The sequence below is a fragment of the Aulostomus chinensis genome, chromosome 13 (genome assembly GCF_037954235.1).
Source record: "Aulostomus chinensis isolate RoL2024-O1b breed Wild chromosome 13, RoL_Achi_v1.0, whole genome shotgun sequence".
Lineage (NCBI taxonomy): Eukaryota > Metazoa > Chordata > Actinopteri > Syngnathiformes > Aulostomidae > Aulostomus > Aulostomus chinensis.
In genome coordinates this window covers 3,897,351-3,913,762 of record NC_141332.1, presented here as the reverse complement: position 1 = coordinate 3,913,762, position 16,412 = coordinate 3,897,351, and the positions used below count along the sequence as shown (strand labels likewise).

General features: G+C 44.8%; 28 non-coding genes across 28 annotated transcripts; all 28 read right to left on the bottom strand.

Moving 5' to 3' along the window:
• Positions 1-249: 249 nt before the first annotated feature.
• On the bottom strand, positions 250-321 carry trnap-ugg (transfer RNA proline (anticodon UGG)). Its single transcript has one exon. It is a non-coding gene; the product is annotated as a tRNA-Pro (tRNA).
• Positions 322-1,241: 920 nt separating this feature from the next.
• trnap-ugg (transfer RNA proline (anticodon UGG)) lies at positions 1,242-1,313 on the bottom strand. Its single transcript has one exon. It is a non-coding gene; the product is annotated as a tRNA-Pro (tRNA).
• A 500-nt stretch (positions 1,314-1,813) lies between these two features.
• trnap-ugg (transfer RNA proline (anticodon UGG)) lies at positions 1,814-1,885 on the bottom strand. Its single transcript has one exon. It is a non-coding gene; the product is annotated as a tRNA-Pro (tRNA).
• Positions 1,886-2,296: 411 nt separating this feature from the next.
• Positions 2,297-2,368, bottom strand: trnap-agg (transfer RNA proline (anticodon AGG)). The gene has a single exon. It is a non-coding gene; the product is annotated as a tRNA-Pro (tRNA).
• Positions 2,369-3,365: 997 nt separating this feature from the next.
• trnap-agg (transfer RNA proline (anticodon AGG)) lies at positions 3,366-3,437 on the bottom strand. Its single transcript has one exon. It is a non-coding gene; the product is annotated as a tRNA-Pro (tRNA).
• Positions 3,438-3,861: 424 nt separating this feature from the next.
• On the bottom strand, positions 3,862-3,933 carry trnap-ugg (transfer RNA proline (anticodon UGG)). The gene has a single exon. It is a non-coding gene; the product is annotated as a tRNA-Pro (tRNA).
• A 424-nt stretch (positions 3,934-4,357) lies between these two features.
• On the bottom strand, positions 4,358-4,429 carry trnap-ugg (transfer RNA proline (anticodon UGG)). The gene has a single exon. It is a non-coding gene; the product is annotated as a tRNA-Pro (tRNA).
• Positions 4,430-4,854: 425 nt separating this feature from the next.
• Positions 4,855-4,926, bottom strand: trnap-agg (transfer RNA proline (anticodon AGG)). Its single transcript has one exon. It is a non-coding gene; the product is annotated as a tRNA-Pro (tRNA).
• A 490-nt stretch (positions 4,927-5,416) lies between these two features.
• Positions 5,417-5,488, bottom strand: trnap-ugg (transfer RNA proline (anticodon UGG)). The gene has a single exon. It is a non-coding gene; the product is annotated as a tRNA-Pro (tRNA).
• Positions 5,489-5,912: 424 nt separating this feature from the next.
• On the bottom strand, positions 5,913-5,984 carry trnap-agg (transfer RNA proline (anticodon AGG)). Its single transcript has one exon. It is a non-coding gene; the product is annotated as a tRNA-Pro (tRNA).
• Positions 5,985-6,483: 499 nt separating this feature from the next.
• On the bottom strand, positions 6,484-6,557 carry trnap-ugg (transfer RNA proline (anticodon UGG)). The gene has a single exon. It is a non-coding gene; the product is annotated as a tRNA-Pro (tRNA).
• Positions 6,558-6,981: 424 nt separating this feature from the next.
• On the bottom strand, positions 6,982-7,053 carry trnap-cgg (transfer RNA proline (anticodon CGG)). Its single transcript has one exon. It is a non-coding gene; the product is annotated as a tRNA-Pro (tRNA).
• Positions 7,054-7,973: 920 nt separating this feature from the next.
• trnap-agg (transfer RNA proline (anticodon AGG)) lies at positions 7,974-8,045 on the bottom strand. The gene has a single exon. It is a non-coding gene; the product is annotated as a tRNA-Pro (tRNA).
• Positions 8,046-8,545: 500 nt separating this feature from the next.
• On the bottom strand, positions 8,546-8,617 carry trnap-ugg (transfer RNA proline (anticodon UGG)). Its single transcript has one exon. It is a non-coding gene; the product is annotated as a tRNA-Pro (tRNA).
• Positions 8,618-9,041: 424 nt separating this feature from the next.
• On the bottom strand, positions 9,042-9,113 carry trnap-cgg (transfer RNA proline (anticodon CGG)). Its single transcript has one exon. It is a non-coding gene; the product is annotated as a tRNA-Pro (tRNA).
• Positions 9,114-9,537: 424 nt separating this feature from the next.
• trnap-agg (transfer RNA proline (anticodon AGG)) lies at positions 9,538-9,609 on the bottom strand. Its single transcript has one exon. It is a non-coding gene; the product is annotated as a tRNA-Pro (tRNA).
• A 501-nt stretch (positions 9,610-10,110) lies between these two features.
• Positions 10,111-10,182, bottom strand: trnap-ugg (transfer RNA proline (anticodon UGG)). The gene has a single exon. It is a non-coding gene; the product is annotated as a tRNA-Pro (tRNA).
• A 424-nt stretch (positions 10,183-10,606) lies between these two features.
• On the bottom strand, positions 10,607-10,678 carry trnap-ugg (transfer RNA proline (anticodon UGG)). Its single transcript has one exon. It is a non-coding gene; the product is annotated as a tRNA-Pro (tRNA).
• Positions 10,679-11,102: 424 nt separating this feature from the next.
• Positions 11,103-11,174, bottom strand: trnap-cgg (transfer RNA proline (anticodon CGG)). The gene has a single exon. It is a non-coding gene; the product is annotated as a tRNA-Pro (tRNA).
• A 997-nt stretch (positions 11,175-12,171) lies between these two features.
• On the bottom strand, positions 12,172-12,243 carry trnap-ugg (transfer RNA proline (anticodon UGG)). The gene has a single exon. It is a non-coding gene; the product is annotated as a tRNA-Pro (tRNA).
• A 424-nt stretch (positions 12,244-12,667) lies between these two features.
• On the bottom strand, positions 12,668-12,739 carry trnap-agg (transfer RNA proline (anticodon AGG)). The gene has a single exon. It is a non-coding gene; the product is annotated as a tRNA-Pro (tRNA).
• Positions 12,740-13,240: 501 nt separating this feature from the next.
• On the bottom strand, positions 13,241-13,312 carry trnap-ugg (transfer RNA proline (anticodon UGG)). The gene has a single exon. It is a non-coding gene; the product is annotated as a tRNA-Pro (tRNA).
• Positions 13,313-13,736: 424 nt separating this feature from the next.
• On the bottom strand, positions 13,737-13,808 carry trnap-agg (transfer RNA proline (anticodon AGG)). The gene has a single exon. It is a non-coding gene; the product is annotated as a tRNA-Pro (tRNA).
• A 424-nt stretch (positions 13,809-14,232) lies between these two features.
• trnap-ugg (transfer RNA proline (anticodon UGG)) lies at positions 14,233-14,304 on the bottom strand. The gene has a single exon. It is a non-coding gene; the product is annotated as a tRNA-Pro (tRNA).
• A 425-nt stretch (positions 14,305-14,729) lies between these two features.
• On the bottom strand, positions 14,730-14,801 carry trnap-agg (transfer RNA proline (anticodon AGG)). The gene has a single exon. It is a non-coding gene; the product is annotated as a tRNA-Pro (tRNA).
• Positions 14,802-15,291: 490 nt separating this feature from the next.
• trnap-ugg (transfer RNA proline (anticodon UGG)) lies at positions 15,292-15,363 on the bottom strand. The gene has a single exon. It is a non-coding gene; the product is annotated as a tRNA-Pro (tRNA).
• Positions 15,364-15,787: 424 nt separating this feature from the next.
• Positions 15,788-15,859, bottom strand: trnap-agg (transfer RNA proline (anticodon AGG)). The gene has a single exon. It is a non-coding gene; the product is annotated as a tRNA-Pro (tRNA).
• Positions 15,860-16,284: 425 nt separating this feature from the next.
• On the bottom strand, positions 16,285-16,356 carry trnap-agg (transfer RNA proline (anticodon AGG)). The gene has a single exon. It is a non-coding gene; the product is annotated as a tRNA-Pro (tRNA).
• Between the last annotated feature and the right edge of the window lie 56 nt (positions 16,357-16,412).

Genomic DNA, 16,412 nt, shown 5'->3' with positions numbered 1-16,412 from the left:
TTCCACCAGATCAAGTATGGATATTGCAAGCAACGTAGTTATGATTGAAGATGTATTTTTTGACGAGCAGAAATGAGTAGAGTGATAGTTTCAGGTAACTTTGGTTAAGAACAGATGCGCACTGTACCCTTCTGAGTTTACCCTACAGAGGGTTGAAGGATGACAACTCAGCAGAGCTTTAGGTGGACCTACTCTAGCATTCCCAAGGGATGGATGAGTCCAGGATGAAGCATCGCACTGCGAGCTTAAGGGCTCGTCCGGGACTTGAACCCGGGACCTCTCGCACCCAAAGCGAGAATCATACCCCTAGACCAACGAGCCACAAAAGGCTGGGTTTAATGGCTGCCGCTGGACGATATGGCTGAAATTTGAACAGGGTTCCAATTTTCAAGATTAAATAATGTTGCTGACCTTTTAGCAGGCTAAATTCAGCCTTCTCTCCTAAATTATCCAACTGTGATCAGATTTCAACTTGATTTGTGGACAAAAGTATAGGTTCCACCAGATCAAGTATGGATATAGCAAGCAACGTAGTTATGATTAAAGATGTATTTTTTGACCAGCAGAAATGAGTAGAGTGATAGTTTCAGGTAACTTTGGTTAAGAACAGAGGCGCACTGTACCCTTCTGAGTTTACCCTCCAGAGGTTTGAAGGATGCCCGCTCAGCAGAGCTTTAGGTGGACCTTCTCTAGCATTCCCAAGGGATGAATGACTGCAGGATGAAGCACCGCACTGCGAGCCGAAGGGCTCGTCCGGGATTTGAACCAGGGACCTCTCGCAACCAAACCGAGAATCATACCCCTAGACCAACGAGCCACAAAAGGCTGTGTTTAATGGCTGCCGCTGGACGATATGGCTGAAATTTGAACAGGGTTCCAATTTTCAAGATTAAATAATGTTGCTGACCTTTTAGAAGGCTAAATTCTGCCTTCTCTCCTAAATTATCCAACTGTGATCAGATTTCAACTTGATTTGTGGACAAAAGTATAGTTTCCACCAGATCAAGTATGGATATAGCAAGCAACGTAGTTATGATTAAAGATGTATTTTTTGACCAGCAGAAATGAGTAGAGTGAAAGTTTCAGGTAACTTTGGTTAAGAATAGAGGCGCACTGTACCCTTCTGAGTTTACCCTACAGAGGTTTGAAGGATGCCCGCTCAGCAGAGCTTTAGGTGGACCTTCTCTAGCATTCCCAAGGGATGAATGACTCCAGGATGAAGCACCGCACTGTGAGCCGAAGGGCTCGTCCGGGATTTGAACCCGGGACCTCTCGCACCCAAAGCGAGAATCATACCCCTAGACCAACGAGCCAAAAAAAAAAAGCATTTTGCCAGTCGCTGGCTGGATATTGAACCGGGTTCCGTTTTTAATTCACACAATATGGTGCTGTTCTTTGAGGTTGCCAAATTCAGCCCTCTCCCCTCAATTTGTTCTAATGGATGAGGTGAAAGCTTTTTGAAGGACAGTAGGACACCTTCCACCTGATCAAGTATGCCCATACAAAGGAAAGTCATTATGGCTGAAGAGATTCATTTTACAACATCCAAAATTGCTCCAAGTGTTTTTATTGATTCATTTTTGGTTTATGTTGGCTGAAACTGATTATTGGGGATGATGCAGCAAGTCACGGGTTTACAGTAAAAAAAACACCCTCCATAAGAAACAACCTACTGACCCTACATTTGCGATCTGACAAGGGGCTCCTGCAGAGCTCCTGAGGAGAGTCAATCTTGAGTAACCTGTGAGGGATTGTTTCATAGATTCTCAAAGGACGGGTGACACCAGAACAATGGACGTGACTGCAAGTCACGGGGCTTGTCCGGGATTTGAACCCGGGACCTCTCGCACCCAAAGCGAGAATCATACCCCTAGACCAACGAGCCACAAAAGGCTGCCGCTGGACGATATGGCTGAAATTTGAACAGGGTTCCAATTTTCAAGATTAAGTAATGTTGCTGACCTTTTAGCAGGCTAAATTCAGCCTTCTCTCCTAAGTTATCCAACCGTGATCAGATTTCAACTTGATTTGTGGACAAAAGTATAGTTTCCACCAGATCAAGTATGGATATTGCAAGCAACGTAGTTATGATTAAAGATGTATTTTTTGACCAGCAGAAATGAGTAGAGTGATAGTTTCAGGTAACTTTGGTAAAGAACAGAGACGCACTGTACCCTTCTGAGTTTACCCTACAGAGGTTTGAAGGATGACCGCTCAGCAGAGGTTTAGGTGGACCTTCTCTAGCATTCCCAAGGGAAGAATGACTCCCGGATGAAGCACCGCACTGCGAGCCTAAGGGCTCGTCCGGGATTTGAAGCCGGGACCTCTCACACCCTAAGCGAGAATCATACCCCTAGACCAACGAGCCACAAAAAGAAAAGCATTTTGCCAGTCGCTGGCTGGATATTGAACCGGGTTCCGTTTTTAATTCACACAATATGGTTCTGTTCTTTGAGGTTGCCAAATTCAGCCCTCTCCCCTCAATTTGTTCTAATGGATGAGGTGAAAGCTTTTTGAAGGACAGTAGGACACCTTCCACCTGATCAAGTATGCCCATACAAAGGAAAGTCATTATGGCTGAAGAGATTCATTTTACAACATCCAAAATTGCTCCAAGTGTTTTTATTGATTCATTTTTGGTTTATGTTGGCTGAAACTGATTATTGGGGATGATGCAGCAAGTCACGGGTTTACAGTAAAAAAAACACCCTCCATAAGAAACAACCTACTGACCCTACATTTGCGATCTGACAAGGGGCTCCTGCAGAGCTCCTGAGGAGAGTCAATCTTGAGTAACCTGTGAGGGATTGTTTCATAGATTCTCAAAGGACGGGTGACACCAGAACAATGGACGTGACTGCAAGTCACGGGGCTCGTCCGGCATTTGAACCCGGGACCTCTCGCACCCAAAGCGAGAATCATAACCCTAGACCAACGAGCCACAAAAGGCTGCGTTTAATGGCTGCCGCTGGACGATATGGCTGAAATTTGAACAGGGTTCCAATTTTCAAGATTAAATAATGTTGCTGACCTTTTAGCAGGCTAAATTCAGCCTTCTCTCCTAAATTATCCAACTGTGATCAGATTTCAACTTGATTTGTGGACAAAAGTATAGTTTCCACCAGATCAAGTATGGATATAGCAAGCAACGTAGTTATGATTAAAGATGTATTTTTTGACCAGCAGAAATGAGTAGAGTGATAGTTTCAGGTAACTTTGGTTAAGAACAGAGGCGCACTGTACCCTTCTGAGTTTACCCTCCAGAGGTTTGAAGGATGCCCGCTCAGCAGAGCTTTAGGTGGACCTTCTCTAGCATTCCCAAGGGATGAATGACTGCAGGATGAAGCACCACACTGCGAGCCCAAGGGCTCGTCCGGGATTTGAACCCGGGACCTCTCGCACCCTAAGCGAGAATCATACCCCTAGACCAACGAGCCACAAAAGGCAGGGTTTAATGGCTGCCGCTGGACGATATGGCTGAAATTTGAACAGGGTTCCAATTTTCAAGATTAAGTAATGTTGCTGACCTTGTAGCAGGCTAAATTCAGCCTTCTCTCCTAAGTTGTCCAACCGTGATCAGATGACAACGTGATTTGTGGACAAAAGTATAGTTTCCACCAGATCAAGTATGGATATAGCAAGCAACGTAGTTATGATTAAAGATGTATTTTTTAACAAGCAGGAATGAGTAGAGTGATAGTTTCAGGCAACTTTGGTTAAGAACAGAAGCACACTGTACCCTTCTGAGTTTACCCTCCAGAGGTTTGAAGGATGCCCGCTCAGCAGAGGTTTAGGTGGACCTTCTCTAGCATTCCCAAGGGAAGAATGACTCCCGGATGAAGCCCCGCACTGTGAGCCTAAGGGCTCGTCCGGGATTTGAACCCGGGACCTCTCGCACCCAAAGCGAGAATCATACCCCTAGACCAACGAGCCACAAAAGGCTGGGTTTAATTGCTGCCGCTGGACGATATGGCTGAAATTTGAACAGGGTTCCAATTTTCAAGATTAAGTAATGTTGCTGACCTTTTAGCAGGCTAAATTCAGCCTTCTCTCCTAAATTATCCAACCGTGATCAGATTTCAACTTGATTTGTGGACAAAAGTATAGTTTCCACCAGATCAAGTATGGATATAGCAAGCAACGTAGTTATGATTAAAGATGTATTTTTTGACCAGCAGAAATGAGAAGAGTGATAGTTTCAGGTAACTTTGGTTAAGAACAGAAGCACACTGTACCCTTCTGAGTTTACCCTACAGAGGTTTTAAGGATGACCGCTCAGAAGAGCTTTAGGTGGACCTTCTCTAGCATTCCCAAGGGATGAATGACTCCAGGATGAAGCACCGCACTGTGACCCTAAGAGCTCGTCCGGGATTTGAACCCGGGACCTCTCGCACCCAAAGCGAGAATCATACCCCTAGACCAACGAGCCACAAAAGGCTGGGTTTAATGGCTGCCGCTGGACGATATGGCTGAAATTTGAACAGGGTTCCAATTTTCAAGATTAAATCATGTTGCTGACCTTTTAGCAGGCTAAATTCTGCCTTCTCTCCTAAATTATCCAACTGTGATCAGATTTCAACTTGATTTTTGGACAAAAGTATAGTTTCCACCAGATCAAGTATGGATATTGCAAGCAACGTAGTTATGATTAAAGATGTATTTTTTTGACCAGCAGAAATGAGTAGAGTGATAGTTTCAGGTAACTTTGGGAAAGAACAGAAGCACACTGTACCCTTCTGAGTTTACCCTCCAGAGGTTTGAAGGATGCCCGCTCAGCAGAGGTTTAGGTGGACCTTCTCTAGCATTCCCAAGGGAAGAATGACTCCCGGATGAAGCACGGCACTGTGAGCCTAAGGGCTCGTCCGGGATTTGAACCCGGGACCTCTCGCACCCTAAGCGAGAATCATACCCCTAGACCAACGAGCCACAAAAAGAAAAGCATTTTGCCAGTCGCTGGCTGGATATTGAACCGGGTTCCGTTTTTAATTCACACAATATGGTTCTGTTCTTTGAGGTTGCCAAATTCAGCCCTCTCCCCTCAATTTTTTCTAATGGATGAGGTGAAAGCTTTTTGAAGAACAGTAGGACACCTTCCACCTGATCAAGTATGCCCATACAAAGGAAAGTCATTAAGGCTGAAGAGATTCATTTTGCAACATCCAAAATTGCTCCAAGTGTTTTTATTGATTCCTTTTTGGGTTATGTTGGCTGAAACCGATTATTGGGGATGATGCAGCAAGTCACGGGTTTACAGTAAAAAAAACACCCTCCATAAGAAACAACCTACTGACCCGAAATTTGCGATCTGACAAGGGGTTCCTGCAGAGAGTCAATCTTGAGTAACCTGTGAGGGATTATTTCATAGATTCTCAAAGGACGGGTGACACCAGAACAATGGACGTGACTGCAAGTCACGGGGCTCGTCCGGGATTTGAACCCGGGACCTCTCGCACCCAAAGCGAGAATCATACCCCTAGACCAACAAGCCACAAAAGGCTGTGTTTAATTGCTGCCGCTGGACGATATGGCTGAAATTTGAACAGGGTTCCAATTTTCAAGATTAAATAATGTTGCTGACCTTTTAGGAGGCTAAATTCAGCCTTCTCTCCTAAGTTGTCCAACCGTGATCAGATGACAACGTGATTTGTGGACAAAAGAATAGTTTCCACCAGATCAAGTATGGATATTGCAAGCAACGTAGTTATGATTAAAGATGTATTTTTTGACCAGCAGAAATGAGTAGAGTGATAGTTTCAGGTAACTTTGGTAAAGAACAGAGACACACTGTACCCTTCTGAGTTTACCCTACAGAGGGTTGAAGGATGACCGCTCAGCAGAGCTTTAGGTGGACCTTCTCTAGCATTCCCAAGGGAAGAATGAGTCCAGGATGAAGCACCGCACTGCGAGCCTAAGGGCTCGTCCGGGATTTGAACCCGGGACCTCTCGCACCCTAAGCGAGAATCATACCCCTAGACCAACGAGTCACAAAAACAAAAGCATTTTGCCAGTCGCTGGCTGGATATTGAACCGGGTTCCGTTTTCAATTCACATAATATGGTTCTGTTCTTTGAGGTTGCCAAATTCAGCCCTCTCCCCTCAATTTGTTCTAATGGATGAGGTGAAAGCTTTTTGAAGGACAGTAGGACACCTTCCACCTGATCAAGTATGCCCATACAAAGGAAAGTCATTATGGCTGAAGAGATTCATTTTGCAACATCCAAAATTGCTCCAAGTGTTTTTATTGATTCATTTTTGGTTTATGTTGGCTGAAACTGATTATTGGGGATGATGCAGCAAGTCACGGGTTTAAAGTGAAAAAAACACCCTCCATAAGAAACAACCTACTGACCCTACATCTGCGATCTGACAAGGGGCTCCTGCAGAGCTCCTGAGGAGAGTCAATCTTGAGTAACCTGTGAGGGATTATTTCATAGATTCTCAAAGGACGGGTGACACCAGAACAATGGACGTGACTGCAAGTCACGGGTCTCGTCCGGGATTTGAACCCGGGACCTCTCGCACCCAAAGCGAGAATCATACCCCTAGACCAACGAGCCACAAAAGGCTGCGTTTAATGGCTGCCGCTGGACGATATGGCTGAAATTTTAACAGGGTTCCAATTTTCAAGTTTAAGTAATGTTGCTGACCTTTTAGGAGGCTAAATTCAGCCTTCTCTCCTAAATTATCCAACCGTGATCAGATTTCAACTTGATTTGTGGACAAAAGTATAGTTTCCACCAGATCAAGTATGGATATTGCAAGCAACGTCGTTATGATTGAAGATGTATTTTTTGACGAGCAGAAATGAGTAGAGTGATAGTTTCAGGTAGCTTTGGTTAAGAACAGATGCGCACTGTACCCTTCTGAGTTTACCCTACAGAGGGTTGAAGGATGACAACTCAGCAGAGCTTTAGGTGGACCTACTCTAGCATTCCCAAGGGATGGATGAGTCCAGGATGAAGCATCGCACTGCGAGCTTAAGGGCTCGTCCGGGACTTGAACCCGGGACCTCTCGCACCCGAAGCGAGAATCATACCCCTAGACCAACGAGCCACAAAAGGCTGTGTTTAATGGCTGCCGCTGGACGATATGGCTGAAATTTTAACAGGGTTCCAATTTTCAAGATTAAATAATGTTGCTGACCTTTTAGCAGGCTAAATTCAGCCTTCTCTCCTAAATTATCCAACTGTGATCAGATTTCAACTTGATTTGTGGACAAAAGTATAGGTTCCACCAGATCAAGTATGGATATAGCAAGCAACGTAGTTATGATTAAAGATGTATTTTTTGACCAGCAGAAATGAGTAGAGTGATAGTTTCAGGTAACTTTGGTTAAGAACAGAGGCGCACTGTACCCTTCTGAGTTTACCCTCCAGAGGTTTGAAGGATGCCCGCTCAGCAGAGCTTTAGGTGGACCTTCTCTAGCATTCCCAAGGGATGAATGACTGCAGGATGAAGCACCGCACTGCGAGCCTAAGGGCTCGTCCGGGATTTGAACCAGGGACCTCTCGCAACCAAACCGAGAATCATACCCCTAGACCAACGAGCCACAAAAGGCTGGGTTTAATGGCTGCCGCTGGACGATATGGCTGAAATTTGAACAGGGTTCCAATTTTCAAGATTAAATAATGTTGCTGACCTTTTAGAAGGCTAAATTCTGCCTTCTCTCCTAAATTATCCAACTGTGATCAGATTTCAACTTGATTTGTGGACAAAAGTATAGTTTCCACCAGATCAAGTATGGATATAGCAAGCAACGTAGTTATGATTAAAGATGTATTTTTTGACCAGCAGAAATGAGTAGAGTGAAAGTTTCAGGTAACTTTGGTTAAGAATAGAGGCGCACTGTACCCTTCTGAGTTTACCCTACAGAGGTTTGAAGGATGCCCGCTCAGCAGAGCTTTAGGTGGACCTTCTCTAGCATTCCCAAGGGATGAATGACTCCAGGATGAAGCACCGCACTGTGAGCCGAAGGGCTCGTCCGGGATTTGAACCCGGGACCTCTCGCACCCTAAGCGAGAATCATACCCCTAGACCAACGAGCCAAAAAAAAAAAGCATTTTGCCAGTCGCTGGCTGGATATTGAACCGGGTTCCGTTTTTAATTCACACAATATGGTGCTGTTCTTTGAGGTTGCCAAATTCAGCCCTCTCCCCTCAATTTGTTCTAATGGATGAGGTGAAAGCTTTTTGAAGGACAGTAGGACACCTTCCACCTGATCAAGTATGCCCATACAAAGGAAAGTCATTATGGCTGAAGAGATTCATTTTACAACATCCAAAATTGCTCCAAGTGTTTTTATTGATTCATTTTTGGTTTATGTTGGCTGAAACTGATTATTGGGGATGATGCAGCAAGTCACGGGTTTACAGTAAAAAAAACACCCTCCATAAGAAACAACCTACTGACCCTACATTTGCGATCTGACAAGGGGCTCCTGCAGAGCTCCTGAGGAGAGTCAATCTTGAGTAACCTGTGAGGGATTGTTTCATAGATTCTCAAAGGACGGGTGACACCAGAACAATGGACGTGACTGCAAGTCACGGGGCTCGTCCGGGATTTGAACCCGGGACCTCTCGCACCCAAAGCGAGAATCATACCCCTAGACCAACGAGCCACAAAAGGCTGCGTTTAATGGCTGCCGCTGGACGATATGGCTGAAATTTTTACAGGGTTCCAATTTTCAAGATTAAGTAATGTTGCTGACCTTTTAGGAGGCTAAATTCAGCCTTCTCTCCTAAATTATCCAACCGTGATCAGATTTCAACTTGATTTGTGGACAAAAGTATAGTTTCCACCAGATCAAGTATGGATATTGCAAGCAACGTAGTTATGATTGAAGATGTATTTTTTGACGAGCAGAAATGAGTAGAGTGATAGTTTCAGGTAACTTTGGTTAAGAACAGATGCACACTGTACCCTTCTGAGTTTACCCTACAGAGGGTTGAAGGATGACAACTCAGCAGAGCTTTAGGTGGACCTACTCTAGCATTCCCAAGGGATGGATGAGTCCAGGATGAAGCATCGCACTGCGAGCTTAAGGGCTCGTCCGGGACTTGAACCCGGGACCTCTCGCACCCGAAGCGAGAATCATACCCCTAGACCAACGAGCCACAAAAGGCTGTGTTTAATGGCTGCCGCTGGACGATATGGCTGAAATTTGAACAGGGTTCCAATTTTCAAGATTAAATAATGTTGCTGACCTTTTAGCAGGCTAAATTCAGCCTTCTCTCCTAAATTATCCAACTGTGATCAGATTTCAACTTGATTTGTGGACAAAAGTATAGGTTCCACCAGATCAAGTATGGATATAGCAAGCAACGTAGTTATGATTAAAGATGTATTTTTTGACCAGCAGAAATGAGTAGAGTGATAGTTTCAGGTAACTTTGGTTAAGAACAGAGGCGCACTGTACCCTTCAGAGTTTACCCTACAGAGGTTTTAAGGATGACCGCTCAGCAGAGCTTTAGGTGGACCTTCTCTAGCATTCCCAAGGGATGAATGACTCCAGGATGAAGCACCGCACTGTGACCCTAAGGGCTCGTCCGGGATTTGAACACGGGACCTCTCGCACCCTAAGCGAGAATCATACCCCTAGACCAACGAGCCACAAAAAGAAAAGCATTTTGCCAGTCGCTGGCTGGATATTGAACCGGGTTCCGTTTTTTATTCACACAATATGGTCGTGTTCTTTGAGGTTGCCAAATTCAGCCCTCTCCCCTCAATTTTTTCTAATGGATGAGGTGAAAGCTTTTTGAAGAACAGTAGGACACCTTCCACCTGATCAAGTATGCCCATACAAAGGAAAGTCATTAAGGCTGAAGAGATTCATTTTGCAACATCCAAAATTGCTCCAACTGTTTTTATTGATTCATTTTTGGTTTATGTTGGCTGAAACTGATTATTGGGGATGATGCAGCAAGTCACGGGTTTACAGTAAAAAAAACACCCTCCATAAGAAACAACCTACTGACCCTACATTTGCGATCTGACAAGGGGCTCCTGCAGAGCTCCTGAGGAGAGTCAATCTTGAGTAACCTGTGAGGGATTGTTTCATAGATTCTCAAAGGACGGGTGACACCAGAACAATGGACGTGACTGCAAGTCACGGGGCTCGTCCGGGATTTGAACCCGGGACCTCTCGCACCCAAAGCGAGAATCATACCCCTAGACCAACGAGCCACAAAAGGCTGCGTTTAATTGCTGCCGCTGGACGATATGGCTGAAATTTGAACAGGGTTCCAATTTTCAAGATTAAATAATGTTGCTGACCTTTTAGGAGGCTAAATTCAGCATTCTCTCCTAAGTTGTCCAACCGTGATCAGATGACAACGTGATTTGTGGACAAAAGTATAGTTTCCACCAGATCAAGTATGGACATAGCAAGCAACGTAGTTATGATTAAAGATGTATTTTTTGACCAGCAGAAATGAGTATAGTGATAGTTTCAGGTAACTTTGGTTAAGAACAGAGGCGCAATGTACCCTTCTGAGTTTTCCCTACAGAGGTTTGAAGGATGCCCGCTCAGCAGAGGTTTAGGTGGACCTTCTCTAGCATTCCCAAGGGATGAATGACTCCAGGATGAAGCACCGCACTGTGAGCCTAAGGGTTCGTCCGGGATTTGAACCCGGGACCTCTCGCACCCAAAGCGAGAATCATACCCCTAGACCAACGAGCCACAAAAGGCTGGGTTTAATGGCTGCCGCTGGACGATATGGCTGAAATTTTAACAGGGTTCCAATTTTCAAGATTAAGTAATGTTGCTGACCTTTTAGCAGGCTAAATTAATCCTTCTCTCCTAAGTTATCCAACCGTGATCAGATTTCAACTTGATTTGTGGACAAAAGTATAGTTTCCACCAGATCAAGTATGGATATTGCAAGCAACGTAGTTATGATTGAAGATGTATTTTTTGACGAGCAGAAATGAGTAGAGTGATAGTTTCAGGTAACTTTGGTTAAGAACAGATGCGCACTGTACCCTTCTGAGTTTACCCTACAGAGGGTTGAAGGATGACAACTCAGCAGAGCTTTAGGTGGACCTACTCTAGCATTCCCAAGGGATGGATGAGTCCAGGATGAAGCATCGCACTGCGAGCTTAAGGGCTCGTCCGGGACTTGAACCCGGGACCTCTCGCACCCGAAGCGAGAATCATACCCCTAGACCAACGAGCCACAAAAGGCTGTGTTTAATGGCTGCCGCTGGACGATATGGCTGAAATTTGAACAGGGTTCCAATTTTCAAGATTAAATAATGTTGCTGACCTTTTAGCAGGCTAAATTCAGCCTTCTCTTCTAAATTATCCAACTGTGATCAGATTTCAACTTGATTTGTGGACAAAAGTATAGGTTCCACCAGATCAAGTATGGATATAGCAAGCAACGTAGTTATGATTAAAGATGTATTTTTTGACCAGCAGAAATGAGTAGAGTGATAGTTTCAGGTAACTTTGGTAAAGAACAGAGACGCACTGTACCCTTCTGAGTTTACCCTACAGAGGTTTGAAGGATGACCGCTCAGCAGAGCTTTAGGTGGACCTTCTCTAGCATTCCCAAGGGAAGAATGAGTCCAGGATGAAGCACCGCACTGCGAGCCTAAGGGCTCGTCCGGGATTTGAAGCCGGGACCTCTCACACCCTAAGCGAGAATCATACCCCTAGACCAACGAGTCACAAAAAGAAAAGCATTTTGCCAGTCGCTGGCTGGATATTGAACCGGGTTCCGTTTTTAATTCACACAATATGGTTCTGTTCTTTGAGGTTGCCAAATTCAGCCCTCTCCCCTCAATTTGTTCTAATGGATGAGGTGAAAGCTTTTTGAAGGACAGTAGGACACCTTCCACCTGATCAAGTATGCCCATACAAAGGAAAGTCATTATGGCTGAAGAGATTCATTTTGCAACATCCAAAATTGCTCCAAGTGTTTTTATTGATTCATTTTTGGTTTATGTTGGCTGAAACTGATTATTGGGGATGATGCAGCAAGTCACGGGTTTAAAGTAAAAAAAACACCCTCCATAAGAAACAACCTACTGACCCTACATCTGCGATCTGACAAGGGGCTCCTGCAGAGCTCCTGAGGAGAGTCAATCTTGAGTAACCTGTGAGGGATTATTTCATAGATTCTCAAAGGACGGGTGACACCAGAACAATGGACGTGACTGCAAGTCACGGGGCTCGTCCGGGATTTGAACCCGGGACCTCTCGCACCCAAAGCGAGAATCATACCCCTAGACCAACGAGCCACAAAAGGCTGCGTTTAATTGCTGCCGCTGGACGATATGGCTGAAATTTGAACAGGGTTCCAATTTTCAAGATTAAATAATGTTGCTGACCTTTTAGGAGGCTAAATTCAGCCTTCTCTCCTAAGTTGTCCAACCGTGATCAGATGACAACGTGATTTGTGGACAAAAGTATAGTTTCCACAAGATCAAGTATGGATATAGCAAGCAACGTAGTTATGATTAAAGATGTATTTTTTGACCAGCAGAAATGAGTAGAGTGATAGTTTCAGGTAACTTTGGTTAAGAACAGAGGCACACTGTACCCTTCTGAGTTTACCCTACAGAGGTTTTAAGGATGACCGCTCAGAAGAGCTTTAGGTGGACCTTCTCTAGCATTCCCAAGGGAAGAATGAGTCCAGGATGAAGCACCGCACTGCAAGCCTAAGGGCTCGTCCGGGATTTGAACTCGGGACCTCTCGCACCCTAAGCGAGAATCATACCCCTAGACCAACGAGCCACAAAATGAAAAGCATTTTGCCAGTCGCTGGCTGGATATTGAACCGGGTTCCGTTTTTAATTCACACAATATGGTTCTGTTCTTTGAGGTTGCCAAATTCAGCCCTCTCCCCTCAATTTGTTCTAATGGATGAGGTGAAAGCTTTTTGAACGACAGTAGGACACCTTCCACCTGATCAAGTATGCCCATACAAAGGAAAGTCATTATGGCTGAAGAGATTCATTTTACAACATCCAAAATTGCTCCAACTGTTTTTATTGATTCATTTTTGGTTTATGTTGGCTGAAACTGATTATTGGGGATGATGCAGCAAGTCACGGGTTTACAGTAAAAAAAACACCCTCCATAAGAAACAACCTACTGACCCTACATTTGCGATCTGACAAGGGGCTCCTGCAGAGCTCCTGAGGAGAGTCAATCTTGAGTAACCTGTGAGGGATTGTTTCATAGATTCTCAAAGGACGGGTGACACCAGAACAATGGACGTGACTGCAAGTCACGGGGCTCGTCCGGGATTTGAACCCGGGACCTCTCGCACCCAAAGCGAGAATCATACCCCTAGACCAACGAGCCACAAAAGGCTGCGTTTAATGGCTGCCGCTGGACGATATGGCTGAAATTTGAACAGGGTTCCAATTTTCAAGATTAAATAATGTTGCTGACCTTTTAGCAGGCTAAATTCAGCCTTCTCTCCTAAATTATCCAACTGTGATCAGATTTCAACTTGATTTGTGGACAAAAGTATAGTTTCCACCAGATCAAGTATGGATATAGCAAGCAACGTAGTTATGATTAAAGATGTATTTTTTGACCAGCAGAAATGAGTAGAGTGATAGTTTCAGGTAACTTTGGTTAAGAACAGAGGCGCACTGTACCCTTCTGAGTTTACCCTCCAGAGGTTTGAAGGATGCCCGCTCAGCAGAGCTTTAGGTGGACCTTCTCTAGCATTCCCAAGGGATGAATGACTGCAGGATGAAGCACCACACTGCGAGCCCAAGGGCTCGTCCGGGATTTGAACCCGGGACCTCTCGCACCCTAAGCGAGAATCATACCCCTAGACCAACGAGCCACAAAAGGCTGGGTTTAATGGCTGCCGCTGGACGATATGGCTGAAATTTGAACAGGATTCCAATTTTCAAGATTAAGTAATGTTGCTGACCTTTTAGCAGGCAAAATTCAGCCTTCTCTCCTAAGTTGTCCAACCGTGATCAGATGACAACGTGATTTGTGGACAAAAGTATAGTTTCCACCAGATCAAGTATGGATATAGCAAGCAACGTAGTTATGATTAAAGATGTATTTTTTGACAAGCAGGAATGAGTAGAGTGATAGTTTCAGGCAACTTTGGTTAAGAACAGAAGCACACTGTACCCTTCTGAGTTTACCCTCCAGAGGTTTGAAGGATGCCCGCTCAGCAGAGGTTTAGGTGGACCTTCTCTAGCATTCCCAAGGGAAGAATGACTCCCGGATGAAGCACCGCACTGTGACCCTAAGGGCTCGTCCGGGATTTGAACCCGGGACCTCTCGCACCCAAAGCGAGAATCATACCCCTAGACCAACGAGCCACAAAAGGCTGGGTTTAATGGCTGCCGCTGGACGATATGGCTGAAATTTGAACAGGGTTCCAATTTTCAAGATTAAATAATGTTGCTGACCTTTTAGCAGGCTAAATTCTGCCTTCTCTCCTAAATTATCCAACTGTGATCAGATTTCAACTTGATTTTTGGACAAAAGTATAGTTTCCACCAGATCAAGTATGGATATTGCAAGCAACGTAGTTATGATTAAAGATGTATTTTTTTGACCAGCAGAAATGAGTAGAGTGATAGTTTCAGGTAACTTTGGGAAAGAACAGAGGCGCACTGTACCCTTCAGAGTTTACCCTACAGAGGTTTTCAGGATGACCGCACAGCAGAGCTTTAGGTGGACCTTCTCTAGCATTCCCAAGGGAATAATGAGTCCAGGATGAAGCACCGCACTGCGAGCCTAAGGGCTCGTCCGGGATTTGAACCCGGGACCTCTCGCACCCTAAGCGAGAATCATACCCCTAGACCAACGAGCCACAAAAAGAAAAGCATTTTGCCAGTCGCTGGCTGGATATTGAACCGGGTTCCGTTTTTAATTCACACAATATGGTTCTGTTCTTTGAGGTTGCCAAATTCAGCCCTCTCCCCTCAATTTTTTCTAATGGATGAGGTGAAAGCTTTTTGAAGAACAGTAGGACACCTTCCACCTGATCAAGTATGCCCATACAAAGGAAAGTCATTAAGGCTGAAGAGATTCATTTTGCAACATCCAAAATTGCTCCAAGTGTTTTTATTGATTCCTTTTTGGGTTATGTTGGCTGAAACCGATTATTGGGGATGATGCAGCAAGTCACGGGTTTACAGTAAAAAAAACACCCTCCATAAGAAACAACCTACTGACCCGAAATTTGCGATCTGACAAGGGGTTCCTGCAGAGAGTCAATCTTGAGTAACCTGTGAGGGATTATTTCATAGATTCTCAAAGGACGGGTGACACCAGAACAATGGACGTGACTGCAAGTCACGGGGCTCGTCCGGGATTTGAACCCGGGACCTCTCGCACCCAAAGCGAGAATCATACCCGTAGACCAACAAGCCACAAAAGGCTGTGTTTAATTGCTGCCGCTGGACGATATGGCTGAAATTTGAACAGGGTTCCAATTTTCAAGATTAAATAATGTTGCTGACCTTTTAGGAGGCTAAATTCAGCCTTCTCTCCTAAGTTGTCCAACCGTGATCAGATGACAACGTGATTTGTGGACAAAAGAATAGTTTCCACCAGATCAAGTATGGATATAGCAAGCAACGTAGTTATGATTAAAGATGTATTTTTTGACCAGCAGAAATGAGTAGAGTGATAGTTTCAGGTAACTTTGGTTAAGAACAGAGGCGCACTGTACCCTTCAGAGTTTACCCTACAGAGGTTTTAAGGATGACCGCTCAGCAGAGCTTTAGGTGGACCTTCTCTAGCATTCCCAAGGGATGAATGACTCCAGGATGAAGCACCGCACTGTGACCCTAAGGGCTCGTCCGGGATTTGAACCCGGGACCTCTCGCACCCTAAGCTAGAATCATACCCCTAGACCAACGAGCCACAAAAGGCTGGGTTTAATGGCTGCCGCTGGACGATATGGCTGAAATTTGAACAGGGTTCCAATTTTCAAGATTAAATAATGTTGCTGACCTTTTAGCAGGCTAAATTCTGCCTTCTCTCCTAAATTATCCAACTGTGATCAGATTTCAACTTGATTTTTGGACAAAAGTATAGTTTCCACCAGATCAAGTATGGATATTGCAAGCAACGTAGTTATGATTAAAGATGTATTTTTTTGACCAGCAGAAATGAGTAGAGTGATAGTTTCAGGTAACTTTGGGAAAGAACAGAGGCGCACTGTACCCTTCAGAGTTTACCCTACAGAGGTTTTCAGGATGACCGCACAGCAGAGCTTTAGGTGGACCTTCTCTAGCATTCCCAAGGGAATAATGAGTCCAGGATGAAGCACCGCACTGCGAGCCTAAGGGCTCGTCCGGGATTTGAACCCGGGACCTCTCGCACCCTAAGCGAGAATCATACCCCTAGACCAACGAGCCACAAAAAGAAAAGCATTTTGCCAGTCGCTGGCTGGATATTGAACCGGGTTCCGTTT